Raw genomic sequence first — 17071 nt, forward strand, 5'->3', positions numbered from 1 at the left:
TATTGCAAAAAACTGTTTGAATCTATCTTTAAAAACGGTTTAGATATATCTGTTTTAGTACAGTCCTGCATTGGGTATATTTTTTTCAAATTTGGCCCCCCCAAATATATTTTTTTTTCAAAATATATTTATTTGGTTGAGTTGCCACAGCTATGAGCTCTCTACATACAAAAAATTAACATTTTACACCAAATAGGAAAAAAGTTAAAAAAAAAAACACCATACTCTGCCCTTAAATAAAATGCGACCTTCAGGATCTTGTCTCAGCAGCGCCTTCTGTATCGGTAGCAGTAGACTCGGTCCAGGAGAATGTTCTGTTTTAAGAATTCTGGCGTTGCGCAGGTGGCTGCCAGGTATTAACGCTCTCCTTGCATGTCATTGTTAAATATTAAAATTAATTTTCAGGGAAGATTTCGAAGTAAGCTGCTGTTTTCCGTTAGGCTTTCGCTTTGCTTTTCCGGATCAAGTTGTCCGCATTGCAGAACATGCGAAATAAAGTAAATCTTCCTATGTTTCATTCGGACGCCATTGCTAATCAGAAGTGTGCTTAGCCGATGTCTTGGTTCTGGCTTAGTCACATGACTTTCAAATATTCACGAAGTTATAACGTCACTTACAAAGCTGAAAAAAGGATATTTTGGGAGGACTGTGACAAGGTTAGAGTGGCTCATGTATATCAGCGGTTTCTTCACTCTCCAGTCGCCAACTTTTCACTTTCTGTGCCAGGCGGGTTGCTTGCTTTTCCCTGCGCTCTCCTGTATTTTACAATTTTTTTCTGGCATAATGAAAGAGGAAGTAAACGTAGTGGAGGTTTTGGAACTGGCCAGTCCGCCACTGCTCCAGAGTTGCTCCTGTGGTTGACACTGTGGCATCCGCACAGAGATTACTGCACAACAGATAAATCAATATTTATTCGCCGAAAGCTGAAAGGTCATTTCTGGCGTGCTAAGTTGCCGAGGCATTGTGTGCACAACAGACAACATACGGCGGGAGTCCCACTATGAGTCGGTGTTGTGATTTCATAGCGAAACGTGGAAACTACGACAAGGGTTGAGAAAAGCAAAGAAAACGGGCAGGAAGACAGGAAACAAATGGAATGGAGGGCGAGACGAGGAGGAAGGAATAAAGAATAATGCAATAAAACGGGAAGTAGTGAAGGAGGGAAGGGGAACAGGGAGGAAAGTATGGTCCACTGTGATGCAGGGAACTGTAGCTGTTGCCACACCATCTTACGGGAACTAGTGAGAAGAGTTCGAAATAGTGACACCAGGCAACATGATTCAGATTGTGCACATTGCCTGAGATTTGACATTATTGTAGTACTGAAATATCTAAGTATTGATTTAAAGAATATAACAAAATATCACTTACTAATTGTAGCTCCAACTAATGCTCTGCTAGTCATCACAAGTGTTAAGAGGGAGGGAGGGAACATCCTACGCACTGCGACCTGAGGTCTATTGTACACCCCCTATACGGGATGAGTTGCGTGCCCACCGATCCTCTACGCGCACCGACCTAAGCACTTGACCCCCTTAACGACCGGTCCCTACAGCCAACAGAGTCCATGTGCCACTCCTGCTTCGGCAACCCCCCCCCCCCCGAGGCTCCCTTAACGGTCCGAGGTGGAAGTGATACCAAGAAGATACCACTTATGAGGTAACTAGGCCAGGAGATAATGGGGTAGGGTGGCCAGTTCATTTCCCCCCTCCATTGCATACATCGCCGAATAGGTACATATACAAACAATTGTTCTTCCTCTGACACATATCGTCAAGTGAGATGTTATTGTTCACTTCTACTCCAAAATATCTGAGAACTCGCTTTGAATATCTTACAACGTTACGGAATCAACATCAGGCCTTATTATCCATTCCTCGTCATCACACCTCTTTCTATTCATCCTCTTTCACCGGTCAGTTTGTCGCCTATGGAACTCTTTACCTCGTCATGTCAGGGATTGCCGAACGGTTAATCAATTTAAATTAAGAATTACCTACTTTTACTTACATGAAATTGATTTGTGAGCGTTAGCCTATTTTTATAGGTTATTCTGTGTGTCTGTATAAATTGTCATTTAGGCCTATCATAAAGTAGAATTAGGATATGAATTGTAAATAGCTTAATTATGGATCATGTTCAGTTAATATTTCATTATAGCCCTGTAAGCTTGTTAATGTTCATGAAAATTATTTTTATATTCAAGTATGACTTTCCTATTTTTGTCATTGTTTCATTATGTATTTCACTTCTGGTAGTGTGGAAGAGAAGGCCTCATGACCTTAAGTCTACCAGAATAAATAAATAAATATTGCCTGAAAAAAGATGTAGGCCTACGTATCAGCAGAACTTCAATCAGAGGACTAATATAATGTTAAATTTAATTAATTGATTAGTAATGCATACTTTATTACTCAGTTTACATTTACATAGTGCTTCCTAATTTTTTATATTTAATTTTAAGATTTGGATTTTCTTGTAACTTATTCGTTGTAATAATCTGTTGTACATAAGTAGTGTAGAATGAAAGCATCGTTCACAAATTGCAACTTATTGAGTCAGGCGCGTGCTGTCCTCAGCGTGGTCACTGCCTGCTTGGCGTGCGCGGCGGCCATGCGCGGGGGCACGCGTGTGGACCCGGGGGACTTCCGCTTCATGGCGTGCCTGTCGCGCCCCAACAGCAGCGTGCTCATGACGGGCGTGTTCCTGGCGCGCCGCTGGGTGCTCACCAACAGCGGCGTGGTGCGCGACGAGGCGCACTGGGTACGGCCCGGCTCCTGCCACGGCCCCCACTTCGCGCGCACGGACCTGCTGCGCTGCCGCCACGGCGACGCCGGCACCTTCTGCGTGCTGCGCCTGGAGGCCGCCTTCCCGCCGGGCGCCGTGGCCACCCTGCGCCCCGCCGTCATGCTGTTCCCCGCGCTCTTCCAGCACGTGTACTCGCTCAGCTTCGGCTCCACGGCGCTGAGCCCCGGCCACGGCGAGCTCAGCATCTTCCGCATGCCGCAGGTGGCGCACTGCCTGGAGCGCGAGCTGGTGCAGGCCTACAACGACTCGTACCTGTGCTGGCGGGGTCGCCAGGTCATGCCCCAGCACATGCACCTGGAGCAGGACATCGCCAGCTACGGCCACCCCCTCATGTGGGAGGCCCCGGACGGCGGCACCTTCCTGGTGGCCATGCTCGTCAACCTGTACCACGACGACGACGTCAGCATCTACGTCACGTTCCGCTACGTGGCGTCGTGGCTGCGGTGTCAGGTGCCGGGCCTGCGCGTGGCGACCCTGCCCTCTGCCGGCGCCATCGTGAAGCGCAGGCGCAGCCCCGAGTGGTTCAGCGAGCGCAGCACCATCGTGCGCCACGCCAGGGAGCGCGCCACGCGGCCCCACGCCCCCTGGATCGCCTGCCTGGCAGCCCTCGTCGTCAAATTCATGTGACCCAGTCAGTCCTGTGCAATAAACTGATCTGTTTAACTTGCATTAGCGTACAGTTACTCGAAGAAAGGTCGGCCGTTGGAATATTCAGTCCCATATGCGCTAATTTGTTGTTGTTCCGAGAGTCACTTGAAAAACTGAAAGAAAACGTTAATTTGTTGTAAATATTAGATAACTATTACAACTTTTTTCTTATTAAATATGAATATATTTTTTTTCGAAACTGTAAGGTAGAAACACTTTCTGAAGTCGAAATTGCGATAGAAAAATCTGAAAAATTATAAGTCTCCAGGTATCGATCAAATTCCAGCAGAATTAATACAAGAGGGTGGAAGCGCATTATCTAACGAAATTTATATGCTTCTACTTGCTAATTGGGAAAAGGAAATTGTACCAGATCAATGGAAGGAGTCCATTATCGTACCTATCTTTAAGAAGGGGGACAAGACTAACTGTAGTAACTTTCGAGGAATATCACTTTTGTTGATGTCGTACAAAATTTTGTCCAATATTATTTTCAGAAGATTAACTCCATATGTAGATGAAATTATTGGGGATCATCAATGTGGTTTTAGGCGTAATAGATCAACTATTGACCAGATATTTTGTATTCGACAGATAATGGAGAAAAAATGGGAACATAAGGGTACAGTGCATCAGTTATTCATAGATTTCAAAAAGGCATATGACTCGGTTAAGAGAGAAGATTTATATGATATTGTTATTGAATTTGGTATTCCCAAGAAACTAGTTCGATTAATTAAAATGTGTCTCAGTGAAACATACAGCAGAGTCCGTATAGGTCAGTTTCTATCTGATCTTTTTCCAATTCACTGCGGGCTAAAGCAGGGAGATGCACTATCACCTTTACTTTTTAACTTTGCTCTAGAGTATGCCATTAGGAAAGTCCAGGATAACAGAGAGGGTTTGGAATTGAACGGGTTACATTAGCTGCTTGTCTATGCGGATGAGGTGAATATGTTAGGAGAAAATCCACAAACGATTAGGGAAAACATGGGAATTTTACTGGAAGCAAGTAAAGAGATAGGTTTGGAAGTAAATCCCGAAAAGACAAAGTATATGATTATGTCTCGTGACCAGAATATTGTACGAAATGGAAATATAAAAAATGGAAATATATCTTTTGAAGAGGTGGAGAAGTTCAAATATCTTGGAGTAACAGTAACAAATATAAATGATACTCGGGAGGAAATTAAACGCAGAATAAATATGGGAAATGGCTGTTATTATTCGGTTGAGAAACTTTTATCATCCAGTCTGCTGTCGAAAAATCTGAAAGTTAGAATTTATAAAACAGTTATATTACCGGTTGTTCTTTATGGTTGTGAAACTTGGACTCTCACTTTGAGAGAGGAACAGAGACTACGGGTGTTTGAGAATAAGATTCTTAGGAAAATATTTGGGGCTAATAGGGATGAAGTTACAGGAGAATGGAGAAAGTTACACAACACAGAGCTGCACGCATTGTATTCTTCACCTGACATAATTAGGAGCATTATATTCAGACATTTGAGATGGGCAGGGCATGTAGCACGTATGGGAGTATCCAGAAATGCATATAGAGTGTTAGTTGGGAGGCCGGAGGGAAAAAGACCTTTAGGGAGGCCGAGACATAGATGGGAAGATAATATTAAAATGGATTTGAGGGAGGTGGGATATGATGATAGAGAATGGATTAATCTTGCTCAGGATAGGGACCAATGGCGGGCTTATGTGAGGGCGGCAATGAACCTCCGGGTCCCTTAAAAGCCAGTAAGTAAGTAAGTACTGTAAGGTAGAAAAGAGGCAGCTCAGTCGGCTAAGGCGCTTGTCTGCCGATCCGGAGTTGCGCTCGGTTGTGGGTTCGATTACCTGGTTGAGCTTTTTCCGAGGTTTTCCCAACCGTAAGGCGAATGCCAGGTAATCTATGGCGAATCCTCGGCCTCATCTTGCGAAATACTATCACGCTATCACCAATTCCATCGACGCTAAATAACCTCGCAGTTGATACAGCGTCGTTAAATGACCAAGTAAAAAGGAAAGAGATAGATACGTGGCTAAATGAAGCTTTTAAATCTTTAGTTTGTTTATAAAGTAAGAAAATGAACTGAACAGAGGTGATGTGTTGTACTTTTATTTTTATTCTATTCCCAACCGTGAATGAAATGTGCAAAATTTCCAATGTGGCCCACGGGTTTATTTTAACAATAATAAACCCTTTAATTATAATCCACATGTTGCAATATCATTACAAATGGGGCGATTTCTAAACGTTAACAATGAAATTTAAAATATTTTTATAAGTATCAAGCAATTGACTTTAAATAAGAATGAAAACTACATTTAAATATAATTACATGGTAATTTTATTTTCTTCCAACGTTTTTCAAGTAATCGATTCCTGAGACTGAGGCGGAAGGAATTGAAATTTTGCCTTAAATTCAGAAAAAATTAGAGGTGTTATCGGTTGAGAAGCTCTTATCATCCAGTCTGCTGTCCAAAAATCTGAAAGTTAGAATTTATAAAACAGTTATATTACCGGTTCTTCTGTATGGTTGTGAAACTTGGACTCTCACTCTGAGAGAGGAATATAGGTTCAGGGTGTTTGAGAATAAGGTGCTTAGGAAAATATTTGGGGCTAAGCGGGATGAAGTTACAGGAGAATGGAGAAAGTTACACAACACAGAACTGCACGCATTGTATTCTTCACCCGACATAATCAGGAACATTAAACCCAGACGTTTGAGATGGGCAGGGCATGTAGCACGTATGGGCGAATCCAGAAATGCATATAGAGTGTTAGTTGGGAGACCGGAGGGAAAAAGACCTTTAGAGAGGCCGAGACGTAGATGGGAGGATAATATTAAAATGGATTTGAGGGAGGTGGGGTATGATGATAGAGACTGGATTAATCTTGCACAGGATAGGGACCGCTGGTGGGCTTATGTGAGGGCGGCAATGAACCTTCGTGTTCCTTAAAAGCCATTTGGAAGTAAGTAAGTAAGTAAGTAAGTAAGTTATCTTATAAATGGCTGGAGACTGTAACTAGTTAATTTGCCTTGTAGCTATTTTATCAAGAATTGTAATTTTTCGAGAATAATGAAGTTAATTAACGTAGATTATCTTCAAATTGAAGGATGCGTGTAAACATGTGGAATCCGAAGTAGCCTAAGCATCAGAACGGAGGGATGATCTAGATTCAGCAGCGTCTAGTTAAGCCACTGTTCAATGCTCATCGTAGGCACAATATGAGAAATAAAAGAATTAGCGAATTATGGGGGTATAAAAGAAGGTTATTGAAGTCATTGATGAAAGGAGATTAAAATGGAAGAATGCTAAAGTGGACTGCCGAGGAAAGGAGGAGAAGAGGAAAACCAAGAGAACAATGGATGGATGACGTCAGAAGGAAGAGAGCGTACTGAAGAAGATGCTGAGGATGGAGATTTGTGCAGGAGCGAAATTTCTTTGGGTGAAGGATAGGTCTAACCGCTGCATTGTAGTGTGGACGGCACACAACAAAGCCGTGCGTTGCCTGGCAACACTTTAGGATGGCGCCGTGGTCGCTGCTGCTCGTGCTGCTGACGCTGGGTCCGGGGATCGCGTTCCGTGGAGGGTACAGCGTGGACCCCGCGCGCTACCCCTTCGTGGCCTGCATAGAGACGTACCACGGCACGCAACGGCGGTTCCACACGGGTTCCTTCGTGATGCAGGACCGCGTCATCACCAACACGGACGTGGGGCCCGTGAGCCCCCGTCTGCTCGTACGCCATACCAACTGCTTCCACAAGGACGCCATGAAGGTGTGTGTTGGGGTTTTGAAGAAACTGTCATTCAATGTTGATGAAACTGAGTGCCAAAGTACCAGTTATTGAAATGTATGCGAGTGTGTCGATATATTGAGGCAGCCGTGGCGAAAATGTGATCGTGCGCCGAGCCACTGTGTAACCTGCAACGTGCATAGCACCTATGGAGGGGAAGTGAAGCAACTGTCTGACTTATTAACGGATTTTCATTTTCCTTACGTCAAGCACTCAAATATAATTTTATACAGTACAAGGCTACAAACTAATGTTTAGTACGTCTAACGAAGAAAGAAATGAACAAGAAAACGTAGGACACATTATCAGAACCTAAAATTAACTGTCTTCAGAATGTCTCTGCGACAGAGTTTCAAAATCAGGGATTATGTCACTTACTGCCAGTCGTAGTTGATCACGAAGGTATTTGTCTGTCAGTCGTGATCTAAATTTGGTTTTTACTATTTTCATTGTTGAAAATAATTTTTCACAAACGTAAGTTGTAGCGAACATGGCTTCAAAAGAGCAAGCGAAAGAACGAAGCTTCGATATTTATTTTCTGGCAAAGATTTGAAAAGTTCAACATTTGTCAAGTCCTTACATCTAGCTTTCATTTAACATCACATTGTAAATATTTGGGGTTAAATTGAAGATCTAACCGCATTATTCTTACATATGCTGAAAAAGGATCGACGTACAGAGATAATAATAATAATAATAATAATAATAATAATAATAACAACAACAGTTTACATTTTGTTTCATCAGTAACATGTAGTATAATGCCGTTTTATGTTATACAACCGTTTTCCTCGTAATACTTGTGAACAAATCATACATTTAATATCCTCATTCATAATGGCAGCAAAAAAAAAATACGTCCTCCCATCCTACTTGAAACTTTCGTTTTTGTAGAGGTACATGGTTTCGAGAGAGACATTGCGACGATACGCCACTCGCAGATCAGAGATAAATACAAATGGAACGGAGTTTGACTCCAGTGAGTGAGAGGGTTGGGGTTGTGGGAGGTAGAAAGCAAGCGAAATGCACGGCTATCATTGCGAGCCACAATGTCCCGCGAGTCACGTTCTCGCTACGACTGTATTAAGGGATCATTGTCCTTTCTGCACTATTCTAAAAGCTGAATTGCGGAATTTACTGTAAGAGGGAAAGGACGGAGATAAAAATGAAGGATGCTCTGAAACACCTGTTTCCGTGACAACCCAGAAAATATCGATGCTGCGCATATTATAATCTCGAATAGTTAACTAATTGAATCCGTTGTTTGATAAACCACGCATGTCCTTAGCTTTGAGAGCTTCCTTTGAACGTGTCCTTCACATCAGATATCTTCATTTGGGTAAGAGAGAGTTATCATAGTTAATATCACAAGAGTTATCCAAAGAGACGAGATCTCGCGTCATGTTTGAGTGAGACCTTTTCATCATGAATAATAATAATAATAATACTTACTTACTTACTTATTTACTTACTTACTGCCTTTTAAGGAACCCGGAGGTTCATTGCCGCCCTCACATAAGCCCGCCATTGGTCCCTATCCTGAGCAAGATTAATCCATTCTCTATCATCATATCCCACCCCCCTCGAATCCATTTTAATATTATCTTCCCATCTACGTCTCGGCCTCCCTAAAGGTATTTTTCCCTCCGGCCTCCCAACTAACACTCTATATACATTTCTGGATTCGCCCATACGTGCTACATGCCCTGCCCATCTCAAACGTCTGGATTTAATGTTCCTAATTATGTCAGGTGAAGAATACAATTCGTGCAGCTCTGCGTTGTGTAACTTTCTTCATTCTTCTGTAACTTCATCCCTCTTAGCCCCAAATATTTTCCTAATCACCTTATTCTCAAACACCCTTAAACTATGTTCCTCTCTCAAAGTGAGAGTCCAAGTTTCACAGCCATAGAGAACAACCGGTAATATAACTATTTTATAAATTCTAACTTTCAGATTTTTTGACAGCAGACTAGATGATAAAAACTTCTCAACCGAATAATAACAGGCATTTCCCATATTTATTTTGTGTTTAATTTCCTCCCGAGTGTCATTTATATTTCTTACTGTTGCTGCCAGATATTTGAACTTCTCCACCTCTTCGAAGGATAAATTTCCAATTTTTATATTTCCATTTCGTACAATATTCCCGTCACGAAACATAATCATATACTTTGTCTTTTCGGGGTTGACTTCCAACCCTATCCCTTTACTTGCTTCAAGTAAAATTCCCGTGTTTTCCCTAATCGTTTGTGGATTTTCTCCTAACATATTCACGTCATCCGCATAGACAAGCAGCAATCAATAATAATCCAGTTGAGGAGAAGAGAGATAATTATTTCAATGAAAGACGGGAAGCAAGTCGTACACTTAGGAATAAAAAGAGAGGTTACTTGAAGGAAAAACTGAATGAGGTAGAAACAAATAGTAAGAATAAAAACATTCGAGATTTATATAAGGATATAAAGAAATTTAAGAACGGATATCAGCCAAGGGTAAACGTGATCAAGGATGAGAATGGTGACTTGCTTGCAGACTCTCCATCAATCCTAAACAGATGGAAAAACTATTTTGCGCAACTACTAAATGTACATAGGCCAAATATAAATGATCGGGACGAAATTGAAATACAAACTGCTGAGCCATTTATAACCGAACCCACGCATTCAGAAGTCGAAATTGCGATAGAAAATCTGAAAAAGTACAAGTCTCCAGGTATCTATCAAATTCCAGCAGAATTAATACAAGAGGGTGGAAGTGCATTATATAGCGAGATTTATAAACTTGTACTTGATATTTGGGAAAAGGAAATTGTACCAATGGAAGGAGTCCATTATCGTACCTATCTTTAAGAAGGGGGACAAGACTAACTGTAGTAATTTTCGAGGAATATCACTTTTGTTGATGTCGTACAAAATTTTGTCCAATATTATTTTCAGAAGATTAACTCCATATGTAGATGAAATTATTGGGTATCATCAATGTGGTTTTAGGCGTAATAGATCAACTATTGACCAGATATTTTGTATTCGACAGATAATGGAGAAAAAATGGGAGTATAAGGGTACAGTGCATCAGTTATTCATAGATTTCAAAAAGGCATATGACTCGGTTAAGAGAGAAGATTTATATGATACTGTTATTGAATTTGGTATTCCCAAGAAACTAGTTCGATTAATTAGAATGTGTCTCAGTGAAACGTACAGCAGAGTTCGTATAGGTCAGTTTCTGTCAGATGCGTTTCCAATTCACTGTGGGCTAAAGTAAGGACATGCACTATCACCTTTACTTTTTAACTTTGCTCTAGAATATGCCATTAGGGCAGTTCAGGATAACAGGCAGGGTTTGGAATTGAACGGGTTACATCAGCTGCTTGTCTATGCAGATACGTAAATATGTTAGGAGAAAATACACAAACGATTAGGGAAAACACGGAAATTTTACTTGAAGCAAGTAAAGCGATCGGTTTGGAAGTAAATCCCGAAAAGACAAAGTATATGATTATGTCTCGTGACCAGAATATTGTACGAAATGGAAATATAAAAATTGGAAATTTATCTTCTGAAGAGGTGGAAAAGTTCAAATATCTGGGAGCAACAGTAACAAATATAAATGACACTCGGGAGGAAATTAAACGCAGAATAAATATGGGAGATGCGTGTTATTATTCGGTTGAGAAGTTTTTATCATCTAGTCTGCTGTCAAAAAATCTGAAAGTTAGAATTTATAAAATAGTTATATTACCGGTTCTTCTATATGGCTGTGAAACTTGGACTCTCACTCTGAGAGAGGAACATAGGTAAAGGGTATTTGAGAATAAGGTGCTTAGGAAAATATTTGGGGCTAGGAGGGATGAAGTTACAGGAGAATGGAGAAAGTTACACAACACAGAACTGCACGCATTGTATTCTTCACCTGACATAATTAGGAACATTAAATCCAGACGTTTGAGATGGGCAGGGCATGTAGCACGTTTGGGCGAATCCAGAAATGCATATAGAGTGTTAGTTGGGAGACCGGAGGGAAAAAGACCTTTAGGGAGGCCGAGACGTAGATGGGAGGATAATATTAAAATGGATTTGAGGGAGGTGGGATATGATGATAGAGACTGGCTTAATCTTGCTCAGGATAGGGACCAATGGCGGGCTTATGTGAGGGCGGCAATGAACCTTTTGGTTCCTTAAAAGCCATTTGTAAGTAAGTAAGTAATAATAATAATAATAATAATAATAATAATAATAATAATAATAATAATAATAATAATAATAAAGACAGAAAAGTGCTGTGGACTTCGCAGGTGGTGGAAATCAACGAGCACTACGAGTTCTCCGTGCTGCACAACTCCAACATGCGTTTCGTGCTGCTGCGCCTGCAGCACGGCTTCCCGCTCGACGTCGTCAAGCCCATCGCGATGGGGTACATGAGCTTCCCCGTGTTCATGCAGCCCGTGTACGCCCTGGCTTTCTCCCGCACGCCGATGGAGCCCCGGCCAGGATACCTCAAGGTGAGAGCGACCGCCTGGTCCTTAATAGCGGTGAGGAACATCGTGCATGGCCTAAGTGATTTACCATTAGGTAACTTCATGGAAAGAAAGAACAGGAACTGCAGTGTGTGATGTTCGTGGAGCGCAAAATAGACTTTAAGTGCAGAGGATGGTATTTTTTTAACTTTTTTTCCTATTTGGTGTAAAATATTAATTTTTTGTATGTAGAGAGCTCATAGCTGTGGTAACTGAACTAAATAAAAATATTTTGAAAAAAAAAAATATTTGGGGGGCCAAATTTGAAAAAAAAAAAAATATACCCAATGCAGGATTGTACTATAACGAATATATCTAAACCGTTTTTAAAGATAGATTCAAATAGTTTTTTGCAATGTATTTCCAAAAGCATGTTTTACAAACTGTCTGTAACAGAATTTTGATATTAGTCCCTACGTTTGTAAAATAAACAATTAAAATTTAATAACAATTTTCTGATTTCCTTTCTTGCAAACAAACGGACGTATTTTTAAAATGAAATCAATTAACAAAATTCTGTTACAGAGAAAAGTTTCCTAATAGTCTAAAGAATGTGTGTTCTAAATTTCATGTATGTGTCTTTAATAGTTCAGAAATTCTATCCATTTTGTCTGGCAATGTAGCAAGAAAAATGAAGTTACTGGAAACCGATAAAAGCGGGCGTGTGATTTAAAAATCCATAACGCAGGAAGTTTAAAAATGACGTCTCAACATCCGATAAGGGCACAAATACCCACAAAATGTTATGCAATGCATTCCACACATATCAAAGGGTATTTTAAAGAAAATGTTTTTTTTTTTTTTTTTTTTGAAAATTCAATTTACCCGAAACAACAATAAAATTAGGCGCGTGATTTAAAAATCCATAGCGCAGGAAGTTTAAAAATGGCATCTCAACATCCGATAAGGGCACAAATGCCCACAAAATGTTATGCAATGCATTCCACACATATTAAAGGGTATTTTAAAGAAAAAACAATTTTTTTTTTTAATTTAATTTACCTGCAACAACAATAAAAGTGGGCGAGTGATTTAAAAATCCATAACGCACAGAAAGTTTAAAAATGGCGACTCAACATCCGATAAGGGCACAAATACCCACAAAATGTTATGCAATGCATTCCACACATATCAAAGGGTATTTTAAAGAAAAAACAATTTTTTTTGAAAATTTAATTTACCTGAAACAACAATAAAAGTGGGCGAGTGATTTAAAAATCCATAACGCACAGAAAGTTTAAAAATGGCGACTCAGCATCCGATAAGGACACAAATACCCACAAAATGTTATGCAATGCATTCCACACATATCATAGACTATTTTAAAGATTTTGTTTTTGAAAATTTACTCATTTTTCACCAAAAAATACCACCCTCTGCCCTTAAGTGGAGAAAAGTCGGAAAACAAATTTGTTGTTTCAATGAGAAACCAACATAGAAATTGTATAATAAATCGACTATATTACACTGTACTAATAATGGTACAATGCATTTCTACTTACAACGCCAGGATTAAAGCAACTGTTGCATTCTTTTTCTCTGACAGGTGAGTTATTGCTTAATCAACTGTCCGAAGACAGGTTTGCACCTCGTAAGTGGCGCCAAAAAGGCATCACTCATGAGGCAACTAACCCAGGAGGTAATGGGGTAGGGTGCCCAGTTACTTTCCCCCTCCATTGCATACATCGCCGACTAGCTACATATCACTAGTCAGACTTCAGATGCATACAAACAATCTGACACATATCGTCAAGTGAGATGTACCACCTGATAATAGATGTGCATATCACCTAGAACCTCTGAGTTATAGTCCAAAATTTATACGCACTTTTAGGCGTTTATGAAGGAATGTCTTGGGCTCGTGTCTACACAGTTTTCATTATGCCTTTACATGTATCAATTCGTTCAAATAAAAACTATTTCAGTGGGTCAGAACGCAGATATAGGTAGACAACATTAGTAACTTCTCTCCTGTCTAACGGATTTTTTATGAAACTTCGTACAGACGTTGCAGGTAGCTTATATGTTTTATGTTCAAACTCTGATTAGTTCCCATAAGATGGAGTAGATCTACCTCTTTATAGGGAAAAATATTTTTAGGCCAGTAATTCTATCACTTTTACTTTTTAACTTTACTCTAGAAAGCGGTCATCAGCATAGTGCACTCTCGGGCTAGCGTTTCTTACCCACGGATAAGACACTGCACTAGCGTTCATCAGTGGGTATGCTTCCTTCCTCTCCTTTCTGCACGACGATACATATTAAGATACACTTCTTACCCGTTATCCATTTCAGTGAGTGCTGACGACCACTGCTCTAGAATATGCCATTAAGAAAGTTCAGGATAACAGACAGGATTTGGAATTGAATGGGTTACATCAGCTGCTTGTCTATGCGGATGACGTGAATATGTTAGGAGAAAATCCACAAACGATTAGGGAAAACACGGAACTTTTACTGGAAGCAAGTAAAGAGATAGGGTTGGAAGTAAATCCCGAAAAGACAAAATATATGATTATGTCTCGTGACGAGAATATTGTACGAAATGGAAATATAAAAATTGAAAATTTATTCTTCGAAGAGGTGGAAAAGTTCAAATATCTTGGAGCAACAGTAACAAATATAAATGACACTCGGGAGGAAATTAAACGCAGAATAAATATGGGAAATGCCTGTTATTATTCGGTTGAGAAGCTTTTATCATCCAGTCTGTTGTCAAAAAATCTGAAAGTTAGAATTTATAAAACAGTTATATTACCGGTTGTTCTGTATGGTTGTGAAACTTGGACTCTCACTTTGAGAGAGGAACATAGGTCAAGGGTGTTTGAGAATAAGGTGCTTAGGAAAATATTTGGGGCTAAGAGGGATGAAGTTACAGGAGAATGGAGAAAGTTACACAACGCAGAACTGCACGCATTGTATTCTTCACCTGACATAATTAGGAACATTAAATCCAGACATTTGAGATGGACAGGGCTTGAAGTAAGTATGGGCGAATCCAGAAATGCATTTAGAGTGTTAGTTGGGAGTCTGGAGGGAAAAAAAGACCTTTAGGGAAGCCGAAACGTAGATGGGAAGATAATATTAAAATGGATTTGAGGGAGGTGGGATATGATGATAGAGAATGAATTAATCTTGCTCAGGATAGGGACCAATGGCGGGCTTATGTGAGGGCGGCAATGAACCTGCGGGTTCTTTAAAAGCCATTTGTAGGTAAGTTGTAATTATTAAACTGTGGCCTGCGGACCCCTCAGGGTCCGAGAGCTATTAATTAGGAGTGCGCAACTGAGTTTTCAAACTGAAATTTGATTTGTTATTTAATTATTATAGTAAATAAGAAAATGTCACCCGATCCCTGCAAATTTCAGGCAAAATCTTGTAATTTGTATTATGAGGATTAGTGATTTTTCAAAACACGATTGAAATTTACAAAAGTTTAAATTTATTGATGTAAATTTGGGCAAAATGAGGTGAACCTCTGTACACACGTTAACCTGCAGATCTACCACATCGGCGCCATTGCGCAGTGCTCGGAGCAGGAGACGATCAACTACTTCAACGACAGCAACGTGTGCTACCCCGGCGACCAGACGCAGGGCACCGACTACTGGGACTTCGGGGTGTACGGCCACCCGCTGGTGTACGACGACGTGGAGGAGGGGCGCGCCTTCATGGTGGGCATGATGCGCAACCTGTACTACGAGGGCTACGCCATGACGGCCTACACCACGCTCCGCTACGCGGGGCCCTTCCTGCGCGCCCTGCTGCCCGGCGTGCACGTCCGCCACATCCCGGCGCAGGGCTCCGTGGTCAGGCGCGCCCCGCGCCTCAGGAGTGCCGCCCGGGGCGCCCTGCCCCGCGCCCTGCTCGTGGCTGGCCTTCCGCTATACATAATGTTAAATTACGAGTGTGTGCAATAAACGTGCTTTGTGCTGCATTCAGGCTTGACGGCTCGCTTTCCTCTTATACAGGGTGGTTCAGGAGGAAACGGCCACACGTTGGGGGATGATAATATGATCTATCCCAAAGAAAACATCTGGGTGTGTCTGTTTTATGTGAGTACGTCTGTCTTAAGTCGACAGATCGAGAGGAGATCTTTATTTGGGAACCAAAATAGGCTAGCACAGCTGAGGTATAGGGTAAACATTGGTAATTTCGTGGCAGTGGTTATTTCGTGATACTTTTTCTTTGCTCTTTCGTGAACTAACCAATGGTGTTACGAGATCCAAATTTCCGCCAAGGGATTGCATATGTTGTCCAGTTTCCAGAAACATACAGCTAAGCTTTGTGTGACTATTGTAGCTGCTTCATTGAGCTTTTTATGTTTGGGAAGAGCAAGTTAGCGTCAACTTCTCAGGCGTACAAATTTTGTGGATGTTTGTAATTACATTACAGACTTATTACTAAAGGTAAGCATATGATATTTGGTACAATGATTTATTATATCTTAATGAAATTTTAGGAAATGTTTTTGGAATTTTAGATACAGCTGTAGTCGCCATATAGGCTTAGCTTTACTGATAGAAATCTTAGCTGTTTGAGGCGAAATTTTGTTGAGCATTAAGCGTTACATTTTATACTATTTTAAAAATTGTATTAGAATACGAATTTTAGAAATCTGAAGATAAGATGTGTTAACAAAAAAGAAAAGGGGGACGCAATGGGTTCAGTGTAGCTTCTGTTTGATTTGTTGTCATGCTAAGTGTCAATGATAAGTGCTAGATAACTTACTTGCAAGAATTGTGACAGAAGATGAAACATGGCTCCGACATTTTGGACCGTAGACAGAAGCAGACAATGGAGTGGCATCATGCAAATTCACCAAAGAAATGGAAATTCAAAAGTGCATCTTCAGCAGGAAAAGTTATGGCTACTGTGTTTTTCGATTCAGAAGGACTCTTGCTTGTGGACATCATGCCAGACGGAACCACCATTAATTCTGACGCGTATGTGGCAACTCTCAAGAAACTTCAAGCTCGACTGAGTCGTGTTCGACGACATCGGGAGAAGCAGGATGTTCTGCTATTGCACGACAACGCACAGCCATATGTCAGTCACAAGACTACGGACCAGATCAGAAAATTCGTATAGACAACACTGAAACATCCGCCTTACAGTCCTGAACTGGCACCGTGCGATTACCATCTCTTTGGTAAACTGAAGGATCCCTTCGCGGAACGAGGTTAGAAGATGACTCCCTTGTGCACACTGCTAAAGAGTGGTCCAGACTTTTACCGTGCTGGTCTACAGACCCTCGTTCCTAGGTTACGTAAGGCAGTTGAAAGAAACGGGGATTATGTGG

The sequence above is a fragment of the Periplaneta americana genome, chromosome 4 (genome assembly GCF_040183065.1).
Source record: "Periplaneta americana isolate PAMFEO1 chromosome 4, P.americana_PAMFEO1_priV1, whole genome shotgun sequence".
NCBI classification, from domain to species: domain Eukaryota; kingdom Metazoa; phylum Arthropoda; class Insecta; order Blattodea; family Blattidae; genus Periplaneta; species Periplaneta americana.